This window comes from Mustela lutreola, chromosome 13, assembly GCF_030435805.1.
Source record: "Mustela lutreola isolate mMusLut2 chromosome 13, mMusLut2.pri, whole genome shotgun sequence".
Classification (NCBI taxonomy): Eukaryota; Metazoa; Chordata; class Mammalia; order Carnivora; family Mustelidae; genus Mustela; species Mustela lutreola.
The window spans coordinates 65,252,955-65,278,970 of record NC_081302.1 but is presented as its reverse complement, the minus strand read 5'-3'; the positions used below and the strand labels follow the sequence as shown (position 1 = coordinate 65,278,970).

At 44.5% G+C, this 26,016-nt stretch overlaps 1 long non-coding RNA gene across 1 annotated transcript; it reads right to left on the bottom strand.

Annotated features, from left to right (window-relative positions):
* Positions 1-958: 958 nt before the first annotated feature.
* On the bottom strand, positions 959-25,885 carry LOC131813786 (uncharacterized). The gene is made up of 2 exons (XR_009346975.1): positions 25,800-25,885; positions 959-1,140 (listed from the first exon to the last, which is right to left on the bottom strand). It is a non-coding gene; the product is annotated as an uncharacterized LOC131813786 (long non-coding RNA).
* Positions 25,886-26,016: the final 131 nt, after the last annotated feature.

Below are 26,016 nucleotides of genomic sequence, written 5' to 3'. Positions count from 1 at the left end.
CAGACAATCACAAGACATTGTAAAACAAAATGGGATATAAATGGTGTCATAAGAGAAGTTACTGAAGGTTTATCAAGGACCCTGACCGCCTAGAAAAAGCAATGAATTAAGAGATTAAGAGTCAGCAGATCTTTCTCAGTCCTGACTTGAATGTTGGGCTCCCATCGGCCTAGTCTCTTTCCTAGGGTTCAATTTCCCCATGTATAGAGTTAAGGAGGCAGCTGTGGAACATTCCATGGGCCCTTTCAGCTCAAACATTTCAATCCCTCTGCCTCTGGGTAAGGCAAGGTAGCAATCAAACTTGGAACTGAGTAATAGGGCATTCCAGAAGCAGAGAAGGACACAAGCAAGTCCATGAAGAGAAAGAATCATGGGATATTCATGGAACAGCGTGTGGTACTTCCAAGTACAGCAAATGGCAAAAGAAGAACGTCCTGAGAGTTAGGTGTGGACTATATTGTGAAGGGTCTTATTTCCAGACTGAGGAACACACACACACACACACACACACACACACAGGTGCACATACACGTATGTATTTATACACACATGGATGATGAGGTTATATGCGATTGGGCCATACTTTTTAAACAGTAGGCTACAGAGTAGAGTGAGGTGGCACTGGAAACAGGGAGACCAGGAGATGGGATAAAAGGTTTTGGTAACACTTAAGACAAATTACAACCAGGGTTTGCATTAAAGCAGCAGTAGGAAGTTAAGAGACAAGTGGGAGAACATAGGCACAACTACAGGACCTAGTAACTCACTCAAAGTGGGCAGAAGTATTTAGAGATGACTCTGGAGCTCGGTGTTGACCTCCACTGTGCACCAGGGTGGCACGGTGCCTTATGCCGGCCCAGGCATATTCCCGTGAGTGGGTCAGATGTGGGCTTCGCCTTTGTGGGACTTGCTTGCTGTCCGATTACATTCTGAGAAGTGCATCCATTCATATAAGAAATCAAGTTTCTCTCAACCAGTGTTTACTGAGTACATACTGTGTGCAAAAATTGAGTGAGGACCTTCTTGCCCTGAAAGGAGAAAATAAAGAAAACGCCCTCACCACGACCGGTGACCCATGTGCTATCTAGAGTAGGCACGCTGCAGCAGGCGTAGGACTCTCTGGAGGGGAAGAAAGGGCAGCTGGAAGAAATGGAGACAATTAATTACAACTTAGCAAGTGGTAAGGATCCTTCTTACCACACTTCTTGTGCACCAAGGACTCCCTTTCCCATTGTGCCTCCCCATGTGACCGCCAGCAAGGGCAGGAAGCGGCAGGAGTCTGCCCACCTCCCAGAGTTGGTTTCTGTTTTAAGGGATCCTGGAGGAAGCTGCGCTCTGCAGGCCCAGGAGGCCCTCTAACTTCAGGAGCTGGAGGCTTGGATGACTGCCCTCCTCCCTGTCACAGCTGTGCAGGGTCATTTTCCCCTGCCCTCCGGAGGCCGAGGTGAGGCAGCCGTGGGGGCATGTCAGACAGTGTCTGAGGAGGGACACCTAGGTGGCGTTCCTGGTTCCTGGTCTACACCACCAGGCCCCTCTGCGATAGGTACCTGATCAAGCAGGAGGCATGGGGGCGCCTTCCTGTCTTTCTCATCCATCTGCCTCATGAAAACGTCCTTGTACTTCAAGACTCAGGTCCAGCACGTCTCATCTAGAAGCCCTTCCTCATTATCCTCACCCCTCTTCTAAGTACAGTGGGCCACTCTCTCTCCCCTATTCACAGTTTTAACAGGACCCATGATTCTTCATTTTAATCTTACTTATCCACATATTCTCCATTTCCCCACCCCCAGCAAACTCCAAACAATCTCTTAGTCACAAGTGTATTTCGGTCATCTTTGCGCTCTAGCACTTGGCCTCATACCTGACATCTCGTCACCCTCAAGCATGCGTCACTGAGAAAAGGAGCTAACTTTTACGGACAGCCCACCCTGTGGCAGGTACTCTACCAAGGGCTTTACATGCACTGTTTCATTACACAACAATCCCCTGAGTTTGGTGTTACCACCCCCCACTTCACAGATGGAGAAATTAAGGCTTAAATGAGCTAAGTAACTTGCCTAAGAGGAAAGTGTTACTTTCCTTCCTAAGATCTCCATCCCCTTAGATAGATGGTAGATAAGATGGTCTGAAGTTAGAAAGACAGCAGATTTTGTTGCAAAACAGGGGGCTGTAAGAACATTAGTCCAAGCTGACTGCTGAACCAGTGAGATACGTGTGGATACACACTCTCAGATCATGCAAGTTCTTGCTTATTGGACCGTGGCGAGGGCTTACCAGTAATACGAAAATAACACCGTAACACACAAGCCACGTAGGCTCTTTATTAATTCTAGTTCATGGTTAAGAAACATTGCATAAAATAGCTTGTAAAGTCTAACCAGCTCCTCTCCCTCCCACACTCTTACTAATTCCCAGTGACCTTTCCCTCCACTGTCCCTTTCCAGACACAGTCGGCAGCAGGCTCTGCTTCCAAACCCATCAGAGAATTTGTGTAGGTAAGTGCACTCCAGGAGGAGAGGAAAGAGCCTGTTAGGCACAGAGGAGATTTGCTAGATGGTAATGTGGCTGGTTCTAGCCTGCTGCCTGCCTTCAGAAATAGTCCCTTCCATGGCCTCAACCCTAGAGAACCCAGGAGAGCACCCAGTAGACTGCATTTTTTTTTAAGATTTTATTTATTTACTTGACACAGAGAGAGAGAGAGAGAGAGAGATCACAAGCAGGCAGAGCAGCAGACAGAGAGAGGGGGAAACAGGATCCCTGCTGAGCAGAGGGCCTGATGCAGGGACTCCATCCCAGGACCCTGAGATCATGACCTGAGGGCAGAGGCTTAACCCACTGAGCCACCCAGGCGCCCCATGTGGAGTGCATTCTTATTGAAAGGGATCTTGAAAGAAAACTGAAAGGAAATCCGGGCCTGAATCCTGCAGAGAGAAACAGAAGAGAGACAGAAAATCAAGTAAGCCCGTGGAGCAAAGGTGTACAACCTAAACCGTTACCCAACACCACTGCAAGCCAGGACACTCCGTGCGCTCGGGAGAGGCTTAATTAGCCTGAACTAACAGTCTGAGGTCAGACAGTTAAGAACACCTCACACCCTGGTTTGAACCTGAGAGATGCTGCGGGTCACACTGCCACACCGCTGGTAGGCCCCAAACTGGAGAGTATTTTGTTTTCTCCGGCCCAGGCTTCCCAACTCCTCCTGTCCTTTAGAAGCTCAACACTGTTTATTTGTAAGTGTCTGTCTATGGGTTCTGTGCTCCTGATCGAAGGAAGCTTATGAAAGAGGAAAATACACTTAGATAGCAAAGACTGTACTATAGGTTTTGTGTTTATGTATATATACAGCCTTTCAATCAAACTTTGAGGGAAGGTGGATTTAGCATTAAACCTCTTTGCAGGAAGCAGACCCACCTCCCCTCTATCAGTTTCCAACGACTTCTGCTACAAATTGCTACAAATCTAGTGGTTTAAAGCAACACAAATGTATTATCTCATAGCTCCAAAGGTCAGAGGAGCAAGATAGGTGTCACTAGGCTGAAATCAAGGCCTGCGCGGGTAGGGAGAGCTGTGTTTCTTCCATATGCACCAGGTAAGAATCCATTTCCTTATCTTTTCCCCTTCCCAGAGCGGGCATTCTCTGGCCCCCAACCCCTCTGTGTTCAGGGTCACCAACACCAGGCTGCATCTTCCTCGAGCTGCCATCCTCTGATTCTCTGCCCCTTTACATCCCTCTTCCACTTTTAAAGACACTTGTGATCACACCGGGCCCAGTCTGATCATCCAATCCCTCCATCTCAAGAGCCTCAACTCAATCACTTCTGCAAAGTCCCTCTGACTGCACATATGGCATAATAAACTATACTATCGACTGCCAAATTATATGGGCATATAGTCACAGGGGCTAGGATGTAGATGGCTTCAGGAGGTCACTATCTTGTCTACCACACCCCCACTCCTAATGTTAATTTCTTATATCTGATTAAAACTGACCAACCTTTATCCTAGCCTGTCATTTCTCATTAGGGATCCTTGTCTATACTTTGAGACGTTTGCACAGGCATAACTTTTTTAGAATTGTTCTTAAGCCTCCCCTGGCTTTCACTTAATTGTTAGCCTGAGTGTTAGATATGACTGAGGTCAAGGACCTTAAGTTGGGAAGACTCTTCTGGCTTATCCGGGTAGCCCAGGATGATGACACAGTCCTTCAGAGGGGAGATTCTTTCCTGGCTGCAGAGAACCAGGGAGAGATGGCAGAAGAAGGATTAGATGCCCCATTGCTGGTTCTGAAATGGAGAAGTCTGAGTACGGACCAAGAGAGGTCTCTAGAAGCTGGAAGGGCAAGGAAATAGTTCCTCCCCGCAAAGTCTCTAGAAGGAATGCAGCTTGACCAACACCTTGACTTGAGCCTACTGAGACCATTCAGACTTCTGGCCTACGGAACTATAAGGTAATGAATTTATATTGTTTCAAACCACTAGATTGTGTTAATTTGTTACAGCGGCAATAGAAAGTTTATACAATGAGCATTCTTTTCAGTCCATGCTGATGATTTAAGCCCTCAAAATGAATGTGATTCAGTCATTAGTAGACTGGCAACACCCTCCTCCAGATCATTAGCCAGAATTCAAATAAGCCCAGGACTAATGGGGACCCCTGGAGGAGTCCATCTGAGAACGCCTTGGGTTGAAGGAGCTGTGCAATTAATTATCATCTTGCCTTTCCTGGATCTGCTTGTCTATCTGAGCCAATCTGTACCTTTCTTGCCAGACATGATACCACATGGGTTTTATCTTTTAAGGAACATTACCTTTCCTCTCCCTTCCTTCACTAATGTTATAGTCAATGCCCTTCCACCCCAAACTCTCCCTGGCTCACGTGCGTGCACACACATACACACACACACACACACACACACACTTCTCCCTCTCTGAAAAAAGCAACCCAGATTTGAAAAGGATTTGTTCCTCTAGTGCTCTGATGTCTATTGCCCCAGGGTTTGTGAATTTCTTTCCTATTCTAAATATTTCATTATAAAGCTCAACATACTTCAAGGAGCAGTAGACTGCACCAGTCCATTTTCAAGCTTTACATGAAGAGGAGTCTTAAATTGGATTTTTGTTTCTTCTAAGGAATACCAAGAATTTTATGAATTTTTGCCACAATTCTTTGAAGATGTCAGCATGAACCAGGTGAAGGGCAGTGATTCCAAGATTCTATTCACATCCATTTCGCCTGATTGAAAGCACTTCAGACTTTAGATTTTGAGTCTTCAAGATATTTTTTTTGGTCTATTTTTCTAGATTCTTTTTTTTTTTTTTTTTAAGATTTATTTATTCGACAGAGAGAGAGAGTGCAAGCAGGGGCAGAGAGACACAGAGAGAGAGAATCCTGGAGCAGCCTTTCCACTAAACATGGATCCCAACAGGGGGCTTGGTCCCAGGATGCTGAGATCATGGCCTGAGCCAAAATCAAGAGTTGCCTGCTTAACTGGCTGAGCCACCCAGGGGTCCCTTTCTAGATTCATTTTGCACATACTATGTTAGATACTATCTCAGGTGCTGGAGGCACAGTGGAGGTCTAAAGAGGCAAATCTGAGAGTCATTTCCAAATTTAAAGCCATTGGAATTACAAGAGTGGATGGAGAAAAGAAGATGGGTCCAGTTCAGACCCTCACAGTACCCCAAAATTTAGAGGTCTGGCAGAAGAGAGGGACTTAAGATGGAGCAAACATTTATGGTAGGAAGCGAATCAGCAGAGTGATCATACAACCAAAGAAGACAAGTGTTTCGAGAAAAAGGAGAACAGGAAGTGGTGCAAAATGCTGCCCAAAGGTCAAGTAAGATAAGAACAGATCAGTGATCACTGGTCTTGACAACATGGAGATGATCTTATTTAACACATGCAACTGGAAAGTATAGAAGCCCAGCTACAATGGGTTGCAGGAAAGGATGTGAAAAGAAAGAGTGGAAACTATGACATTGAAAATACTTTGAATCAGTTGCTGTCAAGAACAGCAGATAAATGAAGTTGTGCCTAGAGATAGATATGGGGTCAATGAAAATGGGTCTTTCCAAGGGTACACCAGTAATCGTGGTAATAGTACAATGGAGAGAGGAATTGGAGTGGTGGCCAAAAAAATGGATGATTTCAAAGAGGAAAACCAAGAGGAAGGGGTCCAAAGCACCTGCAGGTTGAAAGGGCAGACTTAGGTAAAAGAAGAAATTTTACCCATAGAAACTGAAGGCAGAACAGTAAGGATGAGTATGAAAGTATGGTAGGTTTGGAAAGTGGGGCAAGAAGAATTTCCTCTCTAATTCTATGTTCTTAAAGAGGTATGAAACAAGGTCATCATTTGCCCTTTGAGTATCTTTATAGTATGAGCTGGTAGAATGACTGCTACCTTCTCCAATAAGATAAGAGCTGGGATGCGGGCCTGGGGATCTAGTGTAGACACAGATTATTTGCCAAGTCACTTAGCCCACTGTGAAATGTGTTTCTTTCTTTCTTTCTTTTTTTTTTTTAATTTTATTTATTTATTTGACAGAGAGAGAGATCACAAGTAGACAGAGAGGCAGGCAGAGAGAGGGGGAAGCAGGCTCCCTGCTGAGCAGAGAGCCCGATGCAGGACTCGATCCCAGGACCCTGAGACCATGACCTGAGCCAAAAGCAGAGGCTTAACCCACTGAGCCACCCAGGCACCCTGAAATGTGTTTCTTAACTCTCAGACAGGAATGATAACTCTTGTATTCTGGAAGCTCAACTAACTAGAGGTCTAGAGATACTGGAAACACAGAATAAATTGGAAAATGTGTTTTGAAACATATGGTAGAGCTGAAAGAAAGTAAGCACAATTCTCAAAGGCAGAAACAGTGAGAAAACACGAATCCAAGGTGGGCACCTGCTACTGGAGCCAGCATTGTGTCATCTGCTGACCAACAGGGACCTAGTGCCTGGGTTTTAAGAGGTTCCATGCCCACAGGATAGGAAGCAATCCTGGGCGAGAGTATGATGAGATGTCAGAGTGAATTCCAGCAACAAAGAAAGAACCCGATAAATAGGACCTCAGATGAGAAACACTCTCAATGAGTGACTCTAGAATAGGAAAATCTACTGGAGAGGGAAATGGATATAAGTCTGTTCTGTCCTTCGCTCTTGACAGATGGGTGGGGAGAAAGTGGGGGAAGAACTCAGAATATTTGACCATAAGCCCACCCTTAAAATGGTTCAAGCCTAGAATACAGTCTAAAAATGTCAACTAAAAATTTAAAGAGGAATACACATCACCACACATCTCGAAGAATTCCGACAATAATGTTCAATAAGTAGGTATTTGCAAAAAGTAAGGGAAAGAGGCACCTGGGTGGCTCAGTCAGTTAAGCATCTGCCTTCAGCTCAGGTCATGATCCCAGGGTCCTGGGATCCAGCCCCACATTGGGCTTCCTGCTCAGTGGGGAGTCTGCTTCTCCCTCTTTTCTCTGCTTGCCACTTCCTCTGTTTGTTCTATCTATCTATCTATCTATCTATCTATCTATCTTTGTGTCAAATAAATAAATAAAATCTTTAAAAAATAAAAATAACTTAATTTAATTTAAAAAAAAGAAAGAAAGGGGGAGATCCCACAATGCAAAGGAAAACAAGCCACCTTGTAAAGGGCCAACAGAAGGAACAACTTGCAAGATCAGACAATGTAAGAACACAGATAACAGGATTATCAGCTAAGAATACAAAATACATTTGATATGCTTAAAAAATGAAAGACAGGAAGATGAAAAAGTTCTAAAGAGCTGCTGTACAATACGGTGTTTATAGTTAACAATCCTGTACTGCACATAAACATCTGTTAAGAGGGTAGATTTCATGTTACATGTTTTTTAGCACAATAGAGTAGGGGAAAGGTAGTATCAAAAAGTTGGCAGAGAAATAAGAGACTGTCAAATATAATTGGACAGATATTTTTTAAGGCCAATTAAAACTTTGAGAAACAAAAGCTGAAGTAACTAGTCAGAACTGAAGGGAAATTTAATGAAAAGATAAAGCTGAGAAAAATTACCAAAAATGCAGTATAAAATGGTAAAGAGATGAAAAATATGAAAGAGGGTTAAGAGGCAAGGAGGTCAAGGAAAAAGATCTAACGTGTATCTGAAGGGAGTACCAAAGGAGATAATGGAGCCTTTTCTGGAGTTGACTCAGTAATCCTCTGATACCTGAAGTTCGATAAATACAATGTTTCCAAAGAAAGCCCCACCCAGACAGCGCAACTTGGGATTGCAGAATCACCAAGACAGAGAAGCATCCAGAGAAAAAGGGAGACAACCTACAAAGAATATCAGCCCAACAGTTGGCTTGCAAACAGAAACAACTGAGAGAAAATCATGGACAATCTGGCAAAACTACCTTTCAAATATGAGTGAAATTAACATAATTTCAAGAAAGAAAAACCCTGGAGAGATCATCACCGACACGCAGTAAAAAACTTGGAAACGATGACGTTCAGAAAGAAGAAAATGATCACAGAAGGAAATAAAATGATTCTCAAGAAGAAATGAGGAGGCAAGGAAATAACAAACATGTGGGTAAATAATTTAAAATACAGGCGTGCCTGGGTAGCTCAGTCGGTTAAGCGTCGGACTCTTGATTTCAGCTCAGGTCATGATCTCAGGGTCATGAGATTGAGCCCCACATCAGGCTTTACACTGGGTGGGGAGTCTGTTTGAGATTCTCTCTCTCCCTCTGTCCCTCCCGTCCCCTCTTTCACACACCTTCTCTCTAAAAATAATAAAAATAATATTTTAAAGCACAAAATAATTACTATTATGTCCAATCTTTCAAGTTAAAAAAGAGAGAAGGAGATAGAAGTAAAATACTAACTAAAAATGGTACAGGAGTCAAGAATAAGTAACTTGGTAACTTATCTCAACCCTAGGAGCATCAGTTTCCCCCCTACATGTTAAGTAGTAGCCATTTTCAAAAGGATTTCTGGAATCTATTTGCTTCTAATTCAGGTCGATTTTTGATCTCTTGCTCAAAGCATTAATGGTTGCATTTTCTGGGAACCAGATTTCCTAATGGTGGCACTTTGCTTCCAACACAGATCATTTAAGTAGCTAAATCAAGTGCAACAGATGCAAAAACTCCCAGATTTTCCTTTTTTTTTCCATTTAATTTCTGAAAGCGATGAGATAACTACAATGACAGCCATCTAAGTGGCTGTACATTTTGTCTAAAATGCCCTGAAATCATTCTGAGTTATTATGTAAATACCCAAATCTGTTCATTATGTTTTTATGGGGGGAGACTCAGCAGTCCTCCTGCCGGTGCTATTTCTTAAGATGAGATCATTAGAAAAGGATTAGTGGTGTAATGTCTGAGGGGCTTAAACAATAATTTGAGTCTTTCAGATGTGCAAAAGGTAATTTTAAATAAATTCCAGGGTTTTTCTGATGACAGCCCTTAGTTCAATCATAACTGCCTTTAAAGAAATGCTAATTGGATGAGGTAATTTCTAATGCAAAACTTGACATGTTGCAGACCCAGTAAATAGTAGTTATCACCCTTCTTGGTATAATTTCTGGGTGGAAATAAAAAGAACCCAAAAAGCACGGTTGCTGTGCTGGACTGTTGGTCTTCAGGAATCTTCATTCCCTCCCGACCGTGATTTATAACTTTCCAAGGCCACAAACCTGGGCAATAAAGAGATCGTTATCAGCAAAGTGTATTTCTGGAAATGTCTGATCCATCAAGTCCAAAAATGTTTAGAAAGCACAAGTATATGATGGGCATCACCAATGGAAAGGTGTGTAAGGTTTGATCCCTTCTCTTAAGGGGCTCACGGTCAGCCACATGATTAGTAAGATGAGCATTAGGACAAATGTTCACTGGGCCCCTACCTTGAGCTTGGCACTGTGCTAGCCCTACGGACACAGAGATAGGCAGGGTATATGTCTTCAGGATCTCACCATCCAGCAGAGAATACACATAAGCTATAAAACCAGGAGATCACAAAGCTTCACAGCCATAGAAGAGCCAGGTTGGGAAGGGTAAGAGGTGAACTAGCTAATCCTGACTGGAAGAGCTGGAGGAAATTTGAAAAGGAATTGGCACCAGAAATTGGACTTGAAAGACGGATAAGAAATAAACAGAGCCTCCTAGACACAGATGACGGCATGGCAACCACGCAGTCGTAAAAGGGTGTGCCAGATTTGAGGAACGAGGAAAGAACTGTCCTCTGGCTTGATGGTCAAGTGTGTAGGTGAAAACTGGGAAAAGCTGAGGTTGGAGAACTAAATAGGGTCAGTTTGGGACAAATCTTGCAAATTTTACAAAGAATTGAAACCTTTTTCCAGAACAACAGTGGGCAACATAGAATCTAAAGCAGGAGACCTCAGTTGTATCCATTTTTTTTTTCTAACGATTTCATGAGGTCAGTGGGTTTTTTTGTTTTTTGTTTTTGTTTTTTAAAGATTTTATTTATTTATTTGACAGACAGAGATCACAAGTAGGCAGAGAGGCAGGCAGAGAGAGAGGGGGAAGCAGGCTCCCTGCTGAGCAGAGAGCCCGATGTGGGGCTCGATCCCAGGACCCTGGGATCATGACCTCAGCTGAAGGCAGAGGCTTTAACCCACTGAGCCACCCAGGCACCCCTCATGAGGTCAGTGTTAAAGTCCCTCTGGGTACCAGAGCGACGAGAGGTCAGGGAAAAAGAATAGTGGAGAGGCCACAGCAATAGTCTAGACAAGACATGATAATATGAATCCAAGTCACAGCGGTGGAGCAGTGCGAATACTGCCAAATACACAAGAAGAAATTTGACAAGAGAGGCAACTAATTGAATGTGGTAGGAGAAGGAGAGAAATCCAAGATAAATGGAGGGGTATCTAACTGAGAAACTGAGTGAGCCACTTATCACTACCCAAGAGAGAAAGTATAATATACAGAGCAGGTTTGGGAGAAACTATGATAAATTCTGTTGAGCAAAATTAAAGTTTGATAGGACTTACGATACCTCAACAGGAAGGATGTATCTGGTAGGCAATTCAAACTATGGGGTGATGTTCGGGGGAGATAAAAGTTTGAAAGAGTAATAGTTGAAGTTGTGGCTGTCTTCCGATGAATTCAAAATGTAAATATATATGTCAGAAGGCGACCAAAGGAGCCTGAGAATTTGGCTAGAATAACCGAAGCTCCTTGTCAGACCAATCGCATTCATGAGAACCTACAATGTACAGCACTGCACTCTAGTCTCTGTGGAGAATAAAAGTAACTAGGCAAAGGGTCCCACCTTTTCCCAGTCTCTTATCTAAGTAAAAATGCTCATGAGCCATTTCTGCTGCTCTTCTGCTGCTACCTTGATTAAGCTGGGACTAGGTACAAACTCAGTGCCAGGATTCTTGAACTTTCCTTTCCGTCCTCTCATTGACCTGGAAGCCTCTCAGGTGAGATGAGGGTAATGCAGAAACACAGAAAAGACGTTGGAACCTGGAGCAGGTGCAGAGTAACAAAATGAACACGACTGGAAGCTCATGGCTTCTCTTTGTGAGAGCTGCCTGCCTTTCCTCTGCATTCTGTCTTCAAGAGATACAGCCAGGAGTTGGGATTTCTGCCTCAGCTTGCCTGAGGCGTGTGCTGTTGAGGTTGGATTAAGGCCATTTTCACTACCTCTCCAGAACATGGTTCCTCCCTGGTCACTCCCACCTACTCCTCCTGTGCCTTTCTCTTTGAAGACAACAGCAGTCTGGGAGAAAACATCATTCAAATAGCAGTGACCTTGCATTGATCTCTTTGCTCCTGGTTATGTTCCCCACTTTATACTACTTCTCTAGTTATGCCCTTAAACTATTTGAAATTCAAGGACAGTGAGACAGGATCCAAGTTCATGTCCCCAAACTACTCACATCTCCCTAGAAAAGACTGGAAAGTCTGACATTCCCCCAAACAAGAAGTCTCCTCTCTACCTATTACAAGGAGAAAAGTTGGGATGACAAAGAAATGTAAATCGACCATGACATTGTCATGCATTAGCACTTTTCAAACAGGGGTATGAGGTACCCAGTGATATAAGCCGTGGGCCGGATAATTCACAAAACCACAGACAATCTGTTCACTTGGGAACTTCAGTTCCCAAGATGGGAAAGAGGATTGTGTCTTAATATCAAATAAGCACAAATATATTAAGAAGAAGACTGCCAAGTTTGCATAGGCTTTTTTGAAAGATAAAATATGAAACTTCAAAGAAATTTCAGACCTCTAGACAGACTGCTTCCAGCCCCCTAAATCCAAGAGGCAAAAATTCCCTCTCCTCTGCCATGGGGGCATTTCATATGCTTGGGGAAGATTCTTGGCTGGAAGAATCAGAAAAGGAATCAAGCTCATAGGTCAGTCTGGTAAGATGAAAAAAGCCTGGAGGATTAAATAGGCAATGTCTAGAATGAGAATACAGTAAAGCAGCACAGACAGCAATTAAGAGACAAGTGGATAGACTCAGAATGCAGACCAAGGATGCCTGGGTCACCCTTTTGCTATGTAGCCTTGGGGAAGACATACCATCTCCCTGAGTCCCAGTTTCCTCAACTGTAAAGTGAAGAAATTGTACTAGATGAAAAGTTACAGCCTCTTTAAAATATTTGAACTGTTTCCAACCTTTAAAACATAGGAGATTTCAAATAAAATCCTGAATTGTTGTCTTCTCTTAAAAAATGAGAACATTTTACCATTGGGCCTGTCATATTCTCACATGGCAATTATTTGCTGGGGCGAAGTGAGCCTCCTTTAGACAGGACATGAGTTCCCACGTGCCCTCAGGATGTATGTGGGCCCTGGCCACTCCCCCCTGCCATGTTGACCCATCTTGCCCAACTATAGATCCAAGGAGTCCAAACCAGTGGTCCCTAGGTCATGGGGCTACTTCAATTTAAATGGAAACTAAAATTAAATAATCTTAAAAATTTAGTTCCGCAGTCACTCTTGTCAATTTCAAGATTCAATAGCCACCGTGTGGCTAGGGGGCCGCTGAACTGGGCATTGTCAACATCACAGAAAATTCTATTAGACGGGGCTATAAAAACACTTGAGCATGTGACCCAAGGCTAAATGACATTTGGGATCCCTGGTAGCCCTGATTCTAACTCTTTTGTGGGGAAACCCCACCAACAGGGGGTGCAGCTACTGTGCAAATGTCCCTTTCTAAAAATCTCTCCTCCTAGATCTGTTGCCACAGACATGATATCCAAAGACACACTCTTGAATCAAAAGCACACATGGCGGCCACAACGAGCAAGGAGGAGAGGTGTGTTGATCTGTCTTTGGGGGGCCAGTTCGGTGCAGGCAGCTAGAAGCAGGCAGACCCGTCTCCCCCAGCAGCCCAGATCAACCCAGCTGTGTGCAAGCGAAAGCAGCCCTTCCCATTCCCACACCTTAATAAGAAAGGGTAATTAAGACAGATACAGAAATGATACCCATTCCAAAGGTGCTCCCTCGCAAAAGAGATTAGGACGAATCTAGAAGCCATTAGGCTACAGACACAGCGTAATGGAATAAGCAGCGGAAAAGTCTGCTTCCCGGCACAGAGGTCGTAAGAAGAGCAAGAGGTGTATGCAGCCCATGAACCATACTCACACGTAATTACGAAAGACCCGGGTTCACCCATGTTACTCATTCCAGCCAGCCCTCCCGGTAGCATCATCGGGCTACACTTCGTTAGCCATTAATAAGCCACTGTCTGTGCCAGGCAGCAACCAAGTTGCATTTTTCCTAACACTATCATTCACATTGGCCTCCCCCAACTGGATCAGCAAGCTTGAGGCATTCCTGTTCAGAATTTGACATTGAGAAATAACACAGCCAGCCAGCACCTTGAAAGTGGGGATTTGATAGGATTGAAGACCCTGCCAGAGCAAGGGCTTGCCACCCAGCCAACAGCTTGTAAAAAAAGACATACCTAACCTAAGCATCACCCCAGCCCAGTTAGGTCAGAATTCTGGGAGCAGGGCCCAGGAATTGATATATTTTGTAACTATCCAAGAGGATTCCAAGCGATAGCAGGATTGAGAACCACGGGCTTTTGTAATCTGAGGGTCCACTCAACCACACTGCCCACATCTTGCTGTTAAACCTTTCAGGCGAACAGGATTGTTCCCTGCCTTGGCCTCTCCATTCACAGATGGTGACAACACTGACTTACAGTGGAGTGCCAAGAGGACAGCCAATTCCTGTGGAGAAGCTAAATAGCAAAGATGCTGGGCACCAAGGGCCCAGAAACTTTCCTGTCTCTAGCCCCAGGATCCAAGAGAGATTCTCCTCCAGTATTTCCACATTCTCTGGGATCCGGAGCTTGGGAGGGAAAGTGGGAAGTCTAGCTCTGGAAATCGGGTTGTGCCCTGAGTATCTGGGCCAGAAAGAGACAGGAAAGAGGTGATGAGAGGAATCCAAGAAGTCTGGGGAGAGGAAATCAGAAGAATTAGCCATGCAGCTGCTAAACATAGAGACAAGGAGGGACAAAGAAAGCCAGTTAGCAAAGAGGGACCGGACTGGCACAAGCCCGAAGCCAGGAATGGCCACTGTGTGTGGCACTCAGAGGAAGCGCATGTCCCCACATGTCCAGTGCGAGACCTGGGCAGCACTGATGTCAGCCTGAAAGATGGGTAGCAACAGGGCGAGGCTCTGCAAGAAAGTTCTGCCCATTTCTAAATTGTTTTGCAAAACCTAGCAAACAGCATGGGTCCTGCTGCCTGGCATCATCCCTGCATATCTAAGAAGCAGTGAAATGCAGGACAGCTAGAGTTACGAGCTCCCTCACACATGAGCTGGCTCCGGCGCCTTGGCTGTCCAGCTGTCCTCTCCTGACCCCGGCATAATCTCTCCCTAATGAATTTTCCCTCTCGGTATCTCGAGCAGATGGCTCAACAGGAGAGCGAACACATTCCCAAATCCTAGAGCATGACTCTGTACACACAGGGAAATGTGGGTTTTGTTTTGGTATTTGCTTTTTTTTTTTTTTCTTTTTCTTTCTTTCTTTTTTTTTTTTTTTAAATAGATGTACAATAAACACAACCATGTCTTGGGGACTCTCCATGCCTTACCAGAAACAGCCAAGCCTTTCCCGGGAGCCAGATCTTGGCAGGAACTCGTGTCTTGGCTCTCTTGGTGACATTTGCAATATGCTAACTTTTTTGCCAGTTCTAAGGGATATCTGAGTGCTTTACCTAAGAGAGGGTGTGCGGGCACTCCTCCCTACCCTGGGGCTTCAGCACTGGAGGAGGTCATGTGCCAGCCAGGGCTCCTCAGTAAAATGTCAGCAGCCCCTCACACTGGTGGCTGTGCCTGCTGGGGGCCTCTTTCAGACTTTTTCATTCCTTTTCCTGGGCAGAGGAAGGGAATAAAATCCCCCACCTTGGCACAGTTACAGCGTCGGAGGTAGGGGGGGGTTGACATTCTGAGGAACACTTCTTAAAGGAAGACTCGAGAGTGCACAGTCTCAGGGCCCAGGGGAAAGGCTGAACTCCATGCAGAATGTTGTATGAATCCTGAAGCATAAATAAAACCCCAGGAGGGGACAAAGCATACATGTACAGGCATGTTCCTTAGGACAAGGCTCTCAGACTCACAAAAGGCAGGAAGAAATCTCAGGGGTAATCTATTCCCTTGGGCTCTTAAATCTGCCTCAGAACTACCTGGGGAGTTTTTCAAAGTGAAGCAGTGTCTTAGGCTCATCCCAGAGGTAGACCTTCTAGGGAGGGGAAACCTCTGTGGCTATTTCTCCCTAGTTTCCAGCTTTTCTGCAATTCTGGCACTCAGGTACTCCTGTCTGTGGCAGAGGTGAGATGGAAAGCCCACGCGCCCTCCCAGGGCATCCCACACTTGACTGTGCACATGAGTCACCCGGCCTGGGTACCACAGCTCTGAGGGGCTCCCAGGAGATGTGGGTGCTGCTGCTGATCCTTGGGCCACTTGGAGGCACAAGGCCCTAACATCCAGCCATGTAAATAGAAGACTCCTGTCCCTATTAAGCTCCAATCTTTCTAAGATCAAGGTTAAAGAGCCCATGTGGTAGAGAGGTTGGATGGGACCGATCCATGTTTTTTTATCACGATCCCGGAACTTAACTGCTGGGTCACTTAAACTCTCTGATCCACCATTTCCTCGGATGTTAAAATGGAGAGGAAACGCGTCCCCCCTTCACAAAAGGGGCTGTTCGAATGAGAATATGAAATTGTTCTGCAAACTGTAAAGCACTACGAAATGGAGGGGTTTGTTATCAGATTAGCCTTTGAAAGACATCAACAGTAGTCAGTTCTTAAATTTGGTTGTTAATAGGTATACAACCATCTTTACAGGCAACTGATGATTGTCATTTCCTGAAAGGTTGCAACCTTCTATATCTGTACATGAGTATCTGTGTGCGTGTGCGCGCGCGCGCGTGTGTGTGTAGTTTTCTTATCCCATGACTTGGGGCAGGGTAGAGGAGCAAGGAAGTTCTCTTGAACCAGGAGGATTCAAGAATGCAGAGCAAATGTTCAGAATCAGCAGCCAAATTGGTAGCTTTTCTTGCTCCTTGCCCTTGGATTAACAGACCCTGAGCCAAAACAAAATGGAACCATGACCTGGCCAACTCAATCTCAATATTCTGCCTAGCCACACATCCCTGCCGGAGTGAGCATTGCCAAGTTGGGTCTGGAGTCTAGCCCAGCCAGGGAGATCTTCTCTCAGGACCCTAATTTTTTAAAGTTTCGGGTCCCCCCTCCCACCCCACCCACTCACACAGACATGTCTGGCCAGCACCGGTCATGCCATGCATGTATGTGCATTCCCCAAAGAAATGAAACCCTTGGCAGATTCTTACACCACATTCTGGAAGCGGCTCCTAAGGTTGCGCAAACACACTTGGCACATGCTTAGGGGACCAAGCAGTTCTCTGGGTTGAATCTCAGAAACAAAATGTACTTGTCCTACTTCCGAGATCATGTCTGAGGACTTGGCTCCCTCGGCCGAGGGACTGCCTCCTCGCTGATGTCATCTTGCCACGGAAGGCAAACATCTTTGGGTTCAGCAGTTCAGGACCAGAAGTGGGGAAAAGGTGGGGATGGGAAGGAAGTGGCCCAGGTTTGGCTCTGCCAGGACAACTGAGAAATACACTGATGCTTACAACTAAAGAATCGTAAAATAGAAACGTATTGGCACCATTCGTGAGGAGGGGGCCCCCCGACTGGGAAACCCTCGGGTGAGGGTGACTAGTCACCACGTGCCTCTGTTAAGTGGGGTTTGACAAAGCACTGGGGGCTGCCCCGAAGCCAGTCTGAGAAGCCCAGAGGGTATTCGACAGCCAAACCCTAGGGATGAAATAATTTCCACATAGAGCTCATGCCTTGCTCTCATGTCACTCTTTGTAATATCTCAGACATCCAGTGACTACGTTTTCCCAGCCAAATTGAGGCGGATCCTGCTGGACCCGATCACACGTCTCAACCCCAGGTTATCTGTCAGCACACAGAGTACCCAGCTAGGCTCCTCAGAGGGCCAGTCTGGACAAGCAGCTTCTATTTTTTTAAAACAAAAAGGGGGAGGGGGAATCATCTATCCTATGTTCATATTCTTCCCTTATAAAATACAATCTTTGTATCACCTCCCTAATGTCTAATATGTCAGATCACAGAGCCTCATCTAGGCTTTGTGGCCAAGACAAAAGTCCCCGTGAAATATGAGTCCCGGTGGTGACAAGAGTCCGACGCCTGCGTCACGCGGAGATTTGCATCACCAAGTCTTAGAAAGACAGTGACAGATGTGGGCTTTCCTTTACTTTCTTCAAAGAATGATCAACCAGACTAGGGGCTCGTACCTGGCTGTCCACTGGAAGCCCTGAGAAACTGTTTAAAAGTTCTAACACCTGAGTCCTTGGCCAAACTAAGTGAGTTGGAATCTCTAGGGAGGGGAGGTGGAGGAGGGACCCATCATCAGAATCCGTTAAAGGCTCCTCTGTTGATTCTGACGGATAGCTGTGCCTGAGAAAACTCCAGCGATCCTCTTTTTCTTCCAGGTGAGAATATTTTAGCTCAGAAAACTCAAATGCTTTGCCTAGGGTCACACAGATAATTAAGGGCAGAGCTATGACCAGAGCCCAATTAAATTGATTAATTGCTAGGCCAGGTCCCTGTTTTAAGCCCAGGTAACCATACGGTACAATGATTCTGAAGTAGGTTCAGAGTGGGGCTCCAAGAACTAGACTCCCTGGGCCTGCTTGTTGGAAAAATCACCTCATTGGTTAATCTGAATTCCAGCTCTGCCACCCTACTGTGGGACCTTGGCAAAATACCCAGCCTTGCAAAACCTCACACCCCTGGGCTACAAAGTGGGGGTGGAGGTGTCTGGGATGGAGAGGGGTAATACTAGTAACACCATGCTCCTGGAACTGTAGGAGTTTCATGAAATAACTACGAAATGCTTGGCACAGTGCTTGGCATAGTGTTCTGTGACGTGGGCTGGTATCATTATTAACACCACACAGATGTACTAGTACCGGTCCTCGGTCTTTATGGCGTTGATATCTGAAGTCAGCAGCATGTCATGTGCAGGGGATAGAGGTGGGAATTGACCTCAAGAATGCTCAGCTGTAAACATACAGGGACTAGGAGAGCTCGGTCCAAGGAAACATGGCCTTTCTTGACTTCCAAGATGATTTACTAGTTCAAATTCCAACCACATGACTTGGAATGAAGTTCTCAGTTCTCCTTTCCATTATGGCTCTTTAAATACATTCAGTCTCTTTGTTCTCAAGTTCAGCAACACACAGTAGACACTAGAACCTTTGACTCATCTTTGTTCCAGACAATATAGAACAGCGGCAGGGGGAAGGGGGGCCTCCCATTCTAAGAAACCAAGTCAGTCCCCACGCAGCAGCACAAGAAAAAAGAATGGGGATTGGAAAATTCATCCTCTCCCTTTCCTCAAACTTCCTCCTGCTTTAAGGGTTCATGTTATTGACACCATCGTTTCTTGGTTACCTTGATTCAAAACTTCATTTGTTCATGATTCCCTTTTGCTCTTCCATAATCACTGTAAAAGCAAGAGCTCTCCTCGCTATATCCATCCTCTTCCTCATTCAAGCCCTCATCACGTTCAGCTGTTATTCTCCTGAACTCTTTGCTGCTGGGAGTGTGACCTGCAGACCAGCAGCTTTGACATCACCTGGGAGCACATTACAAAAGCAGAATCTCGGGGCTTACCTGAGACCTACAAATCTGCATTTTGACAAGATCCCCAGGTGATTTGTGTGCATGTTGAAGTTGGGATGTGCTGGGCTGACACATATTCCTTCCTGAGCTCTGCCCATCTTTCCTGCGCTCATACGAGACTGGAGGATCACCTCCCCACAGTGCTCCTTCATGCCACTCTCATCCAAACTGTTGGCTTTCCCTCCCGGCTGCCAAAACAAGCTGTGTTAGTACTTGATGTGCACACAGGGCTCTCCAATTACAAAGCACTTCCACTTAGCATTTTATCTACGGTCACATCTAATGCATCAGCAATTTCGTGGTAATACTCCAAATAACCCAAATTCAGCCATGTATTTCTGTCTCCCCACAACAACTCTCTCTAAACCACCATGATTGCTTGCCTAAATGACCACAATGGCCTCCTGTCTGGTCTTCCCTACTTTCGTTCATGCCCTGCTACAATTCTCTTCTTGTAGAATAAATTGTGCCCCCCTCACCCCCCAACCTAATTTCCCATTGCCATTGGAACCAAAATCAAACTCCTTCCCCAAGACCATGTGGCCCTATCTAGGTGATCTGTTCCAAGCATTTTAAGGAACTTGTCTCCTCCATCTCCCCCTGCCCTCCATCCACTGGTCATTCTGGTCCTTCTCTGTGGTCTTGCTGGAACTCCAGACCCTCAGATCTTCACATTTCCGGCTTATTTCCGTTAGTTCTCCACTCTTCCATGAAGCCTTCCATGACTACCTTATTTAAATTACCAAAAACCCAACTCTTTGACCCAGTCTCATTATTCTCTCCCCAGTTGTCTGTTCTCCTTCCTTCCCAGCAATTACCTCTCTCTGAAATTATTTTATTTCCTTTTGGTTAGTCTATGCACATATTATCTGGGTCTCTGAACCAACATGTCAGCTCTTTGAGAACAGAACCCTGCATGCGTGATTCCCTCAGTACCCTTAGGATCTAGGCCCTGGTAAGTTTTTCTTGCAAGAATTTATTGCCCAAACACCATTTCCTTCATTTTGAGTCTCACTGTAATCTTATGACCACTAGTTCACACATTAATCCACCATTCTTTTAGGGAGCCTCCGATTTGCTTAATGATTTGCCAAAAGTCAGTCAGCTAGTGCCATACGATGTCATACTCCAACCCAGATCTTCTTGCTCCAAGTTCTATGATTTTCTCAATATACCACACTCTCTTTCACAGAGATTATTAAGCTCAATATTCAAGGACATCCATAATGCATACCTAATTTATATTTTAGGTATATAACTATAAACATATTTTATATTTACATAATGAATATATCATATTTATATTTAAACACTTCTCAATTACAGTCTCCCACATGACAGCAGAATTATATATTCGCTTTTCCCTGAACATGCCCCACACTCTCCTAATTTCGGCATGCTGGACTGGTTACCTGGAATGCTTTCCTTTCTTCTATTCTCTCAGCCCATCTGTGCTGACTGGAACCCCATCCTTCTCTAAAGTTCCACAGGATATAGTACCCCTTCCATGAAGAGTATACAGCCTGATGCATTTTTTCTCTCTCATGGATTCTGACAGACGTCACCCCCTCCTTTTTTTAACCTTCATTATGATACATCATTACAATCTACCGTGGTCCCACATTTATCATTTGCCATCTACCTCCTAAATAGCATATGTTCCCCAGAAGGTTCCATGTCTATCTCAATTCCTTATCATACCCTTTATACATGTCATACACATGTACTTTGCTGAATTCCCCTGCTTTAAACATGTCTCGTCCTAAAAATGTTATGAAAAAGATTTACAATGTCTGATGGGTGACACAGATGTATTATATAAATCTATGAAAGAATTGAAGGGACCCAGGGGAAAAAAAATGACTATCACATACTTCTATAAATGAGAGCTTGTTTTTAGGTTTCAGAAGAGGAACAAAGGACATTACTACTCATACATTGCTCCCCTCCCTGAGAAGACAGAAAATAAGATGAAAGAGAAAGAAAAAATGAGAGAAAGAACAATTGACCTTACTTTATCCCCACTGAGTGATGACAAGTAGCGTATAGAGCGTGGGAATTCATTCAACTCTACATATGCCGGAGGCTTGATCCAGTATCAACCCAAAGGCAGGATGTTGGTGGCTGCCAAGCCCTGGTCACAAGAGACAGGGCAAGTCAGGAACCATGGCAAGGATCCAAAAGAAGGCTATGCAGAATGTCCTGGTGTTAGCAGCATTTCTGGACTATGGTTTAGTTTAGGTCTCAAATGGTTTCTAGAGCTTTCTCAGAGGTCCAATGGCCTACCTTGGTCAAGAGCTCTCTCTTTCTCTTTCTACACATTCCCACCCTTGTTCTATCTAAGACCTTCTCAGGTTTTCAAGACTATGGTGAAACAATCAGAAAGGTAGGTTTACTGTGAAACTAATGTAAGTTGAGATTTGGGGAGCTTTGTGTGCATAAGCTGAGAATTGCTGAAGTTTTACAGAGTTCTAAATGCATGAGGAAAGCCAGTTTAGAACAGGGAAGCCTTCTAAGAAAGTACTCTGGCAACTAGCTAAAAAGAGATTGGAAAAGGGAAATGAACCTTTAAACTTCCAGTAGTTTAATATAATTTCTTTACTCTTTCCAAATAAATATTTACATTCATGCCTAACTTGTCATTTTGTGCTTTTTTTTTTTCCATTAAAGAGGAGACCCCATAAAATGAACGTTATGTTCAGGCACCACAAACTTGAACCTGCCCCTAAAATAGTATCAACCAGAAACAAGAATGAATGACTTCACTCATTCAACGATGTTTACTAAATACCCACCTCTGCTCACAAAACACAGTCAATGTTGATGAAACAAAAAATAGTCCCAGGGCCTGGCACTACAAAGGCAAAGGAAGTAGATGCAGTCCTTGCATTTTGAGACATTATAGGATTGTCAAAATATTTGAGTGCTCAGAGTAGATTCCCATTCCCTTAAAGCACTGTGAGGGTAAATTCTCAGCTCAACTCTGGAAAGAGTCAACTGACCCTCCACCTATCCGGTTCTAACCTTGTTCACTTTGTCATAGAAGGTGCAGGTGTAGAGCATCCCATTGACCCTCAATTAAGTCAAAACTCAAATAAAGTCACTGCCCTTCCCAAACCCAAACCAATGTCTATGCTCACTCACCTCACCAGTCCTCCCAAATATCAGGCAGACTGGATCAGGGAGTTTGAAAGGTATCCAGGCATCCATCCAAGTCACAGGCCACCCTGTGAGACCCACCCATCAGTCCGTTGAAAGAAGTGCCAGTTCTTAACTACAGTGGCTCATCTACCTCCTTAAAAAAATAATAATAATAAAGCAGCTTCATCATAAAATTCAGTGGTTTGTAGAATAAGAACTTAATGGGTTGAAGAGGATAAAATACTGTGTCAAAATCACAAAAGGAATGAGGTCCAAGCGGTCAGGGTATTGATTGATTGATTGATTATTGATTGATTGATTCATTCATTCATTCAGCAAAAATTTATTGAGGACCTCCCATCAGCTAGAGGATACATCCATGAACAAAACAGAATTGCTGTCCTGTTGGAGGTGACACTCCAGAGGAGATAAACAAGGAAGTGAGAGCACTGAGATGACAGAGAGAATACATGCAGGATGAGGACTCTCTCGAGCAGCGGCATGAGGATGGCGATGTGTTCCCCAAGTACAGGCACTTTGCTGGCTGTGCCCAGACTTACATCAGAAGGGCCACAGCCACATCTGGGATTGTGCCTCCTAACAGTAGCAGATATATCCCCAACGGAAAAGGACTGCTTAATGCACACCATACGTTGACACTCCGGCTTGTTCAACTACACAATAAATAAATATTTCTTGAAATGCAATTTTTCCAGCCAGAGAAAAGATTTCATGGAACATCATTTAAAATAGATTTTCATTTCATGTCATTTAACTGACTTTAAAAGCACTGGCCATAAATTCCATTTAATAGGCAGTTCCATTGGGGAGGACTGGTGGGGCAACTGTCAATTAGGTGTTTCATAAAAGGATGCAAATGTCTCATAAAAATGATGGAAGATTGTATTATTGCATTAACCATGTCGTCCTTGCCACACTGTTACACACCACAGAATAATAATCGACACATTTAAAAGGTGGAAATCATTCTGAATGTGCATTTAAACTGTGTGTAAATGCAAGCTGTCTTGACTCAGTTCTTAACACCTTTGTCAGCCACGTTCAAATCCTCAAGTGCAAGGGAAAATAATTAATAGGTGAGATATCTGATAGAATAAGGTTATGGGATCCACCCAGATATTTTCCAATATGTATTGTTTTACAGTTACGCCTTTCAAAGCTGGGCTGTCAAATCTATAAAAATACAAAACTGATTTATTCCATCCATAAAAATGTCTAATGGTGCCACGCTTCAACCTCCAATGTTTTTTTCCCCTGGTGTCTAAGGTAAAGGATTTCAAAATGTTAGCAGACTACCCTGACAGGAGAGAGAGAGCAGAATCCGAAGCAGATGTAGGAGAGCAGGAAGCAGAGGGAGTACAGACTTGTCACGGTGGAGGGTGTCCGTCCTAAATGAAGAGGGGAAAACAGGAAAAGAGGTACCCAATAATTCACTCAAAATAATAAACAGCCAGAGAGTCAGAAGCAAATACTGACAGCCTCCAATTTTAATGTATCTTTATGGATCATTAAAGAGGGAATCAGTTGATATATACGGCTTTACATGTGCCCACAATACTTGGTAGGCCGGGGCTCCTGGCTGAGATGCAGGGGCAGAAGCTATGCCCAGTTCAAAAGAAACAGTCTTGTTGGGAGGAGAGGTGGAATCTCAAGGCATATCAAGAAGAAATACACTGGTACGGATATTCTCACACCCGAGGTGGGGTGTGACGGGATGTGGGAATACAGGCTGAAGGGGCACCTGGGTGGCTCAGTGGGTTAAAGCCTCTGGCTTTGGCTCAGGTCATGATCCCAGGATCCTGGGATCAAGCCCCGCATCAGGCTCTCTGCTCAGCGGCGAGCCTGCTTCCCCCTTCTCTCTCTGCCTGCCTCTCTACCTACTTGTGATCTCTGACCATCAAATAAATAAATAAAATCTTAAAAAAAAAAAAAAAAAAAGGAATACAGGCTGAAGAAAACAAAGAAGAGGTTAGGTCAGTGACAAAAACGGACAAAATCCCTGCTCTATGGGTGGAGACAGATGATGAATAAAGAAGCAAAATACAGTACAACAGTAAGCGAGCTTTACGAAGAAAAATAAAGAAGGGAATGGGAATAGCAGTAGCAGGAGGGAGTCACTGTCCGAAGCCTCACTGAGAAGGCAGCCTCAGAGAGTTTCAGCAATCTCTGAGGAACAAGCTGAAGGAACAGCAGATGCAAAAGCGCGAGGTGAGGGCATGTCTGGTACATGTGAGACACAGCAAAGGAGATGGGATGCCTGGAGCAGAACGGAAGCAGGTGAGATGGCAGGAGGAGAGGTCAGAAAGGTAAAGAGGGACCGTACGAAGGGCCTCCTGGGTGGCTGGCAGGACATTGGCCTCTGGAGGGTTCCGAGCAGTGGAATGGCCGCCATGTTGAGAATGGTCTGCTAAAGAGGTCAAGGGAGGAAGCAAGGTGACCAATTAGGAGGCTAATGCGCTAAATCCAACTAAGAACGTGGTATCTGTGACCACGGTGGTCGGGCGGAGGTGATGAGAAAACGCCAGATTCTGAATATGTCTTGAAGGTAGAGTCTATAGGTTTTACCGATGGATTGGCAACAGGGATTGGGAGAGAGAAAAAGGAATAACTCCAAAGTTGTTGGCCTGAGCATTGGAAAACATGGAAATTGCTTGTCTGGGGTGAGGAAGGCTTCAGGCATAGCAGGTTTTGAGACAGAACTAGCAGGAGTCTGGGCTTGATAATGTTAAGCATGACACGCTTAATATACACCCTAATGGAGATCTCATCTAGGTAGTTAGATGCACAATTTGGGAATTCAGAGAAAAGACCAGCTGGAGATGCCAATTAGGAGTCGCAAACACATAGATGGTTGTTACAGCCATGAGACTGGATGAGAAAACCTTGGTGATAATAAAGAAGAGAAGAGGTTCAAGGTTTCAGACATAGCTGCTTCAATATTTCACAGTCAGGGATGAGGGTAAAGAAACCAAAGAAACCCTGATGCAGTGAGTGATCAATTAGGAAGGAAACCAAGAAAAATGTGGTATCCTATGAGGCTAGTAAAGAAAGTGCCTCAAATTGAAAACTTTTGAATCCAAAACACTGTTGAAGTCATGGAGATAGAAGAAGTAGGCTGCGGCTAGTGGGAAGGTTTTACTAACAGGACTCCTAAAACCGGGGAGATGGAGAGTGTAGCAGGAAGAATATAAGGAGACAATACATATGGAAATGGATTGTGTTGAGCTGGTGTATGGCCTTGCACCCGCTGAAGGTCTTTGTACACCCCAGGGTCTTGACCCCAGACTGATGCCTACTGACTGACTTGATAAAAACTTTCTCCTCTTTCTACAAACTCCCAACAGCTCTCCTCACATACCCGATTCCTCTTTGATAAGAAAACTGAAGAGGTAAGAAGCTTTCCACACATACACTCACCACTACATCTCCCCCACGATCCTCGTTCTGTCCATGCTCTCTGCCTCCCCTCTTGTGGTGCAGTTCTCACTCCTGTATGAATCCTCAAATGATTCTGTGAAGAAAGAAAACCATATGGAGAGAAAGGGGGAGGCAAATATGGAAAAATGTTAACAATCATTGACTCTAGGTGAAGAGTATACAGGTATTCATTGTGCTATCCTTGCAACTTTGTAAA